We start from the raw sequence: 1,245 nt of genomic DNA, 5'->3' as shown, positions 1-1,245 counted from the left end.
CATTCCATGCATTACAATGAATCCGTCCTCTGATTTCTACCTCCACCAGCCTCCTCTGATACAGACGTGTGTAGATCTGAAAGGAATGGATAGATGTAAGCGAGACGGTGAATGTTCCTCCTCATACCTATCCAGTCCTATCAGGTCCATCCCAGAGTCTGAGATGAAGGGGGTTAGGGGCTGTTTCAGCCGCCTCTGGATGTCCCATGACCCTGCCTTTAACTACCATATGAAGATAGTCCATGTGTAATCCTTTAAAAATTTATGTGTGTGTGTGTGTGTGTCATTCAGGGTCATGTTCAGTCCTATAGGCACAAAGCAGGAGAAACTAGATAACTGAGGGGTTACCGCCTTGAATTTGAGAACACAGATTTTAGTTTTCCGTCGCCAAATATTTCGTTTTATGCCCCTTTGTTGTTTTGTGTGTTTTGAACACTGCCCGTGTGGAGGTTAAACCCACTGAACCCCCACACAATCCTGCTCCATGATGTTTTAAACCAAAATGTGACGGCAGCAGGTGAAACCAATCAAATTGTTCAGACTTTTATTCTGAAGGAATAAAATGAAAAATTAAAATAAATGTCAACGTTGTTGAAAATCGATGACACACTGGCTAGTCAAGCAAAAACATACTCACTGAATCCATTGCCTTGCAATGTTTTTGCTTGACTAGCAAGTATTTTATTTACAATTACATTACAGTGAAATGTATTTATGTTTTTCAGAATAAAAGTCTGAACATTTGGTTGGTTGCCAACTTGTTTCCGCTTTCACCAACTGCTGTCACAAATGAGATAATGCTTCACTGTGATTGGGCGCTACCCAATGTGACAGCTCAGGATTGGCTCAGGATCAGTCTCAGACTGTCTTTACAGACAGAGAAACTATATTATATTATATATATTATTAAACTTGTGAATGTACCTACCATAATATGATGACATCATCGTGATACTGTATGTACCAGGTATCTCTTGATGAAGATCTCAATGAGACTAACCTGGAGAAATAGAGGTTAATACAACATCTAACGAATTAGATCAAATGGATACATGTGATGATGGGGAGTAGGGGAATATGAGAGGACTACCCCACTGTACCAGAGGAAGATGGAGCTGTACCAGCTCCAGCCCCAGCCCCAGCCCCAGACCCAGCCCCAGTCCTAGTCCTAGTCCCAGCCCCAGACCCAGTCCTAGTCCCAGCCCCAGCCCCAGTCCTAGTCCCAGCCCCAGCCCCAGCCCCAGA

The sequence above is a fragment of the Nansenia antarctica genome (genome assembly GCF_963989245.1).
Source record: "Nansenia antarctica genome assembly, chromosome: 1".
Classification (NCBI taxonomy): domain Eukaryota; kingdom Metazoa; phylum Chordata; class Actinopteri; order Argentiniformes; family Microstomatidae; genus Nansenia; species Nansenia antarctica.
Note: the sequence above shows the minus strand (reverse complement) of the source record.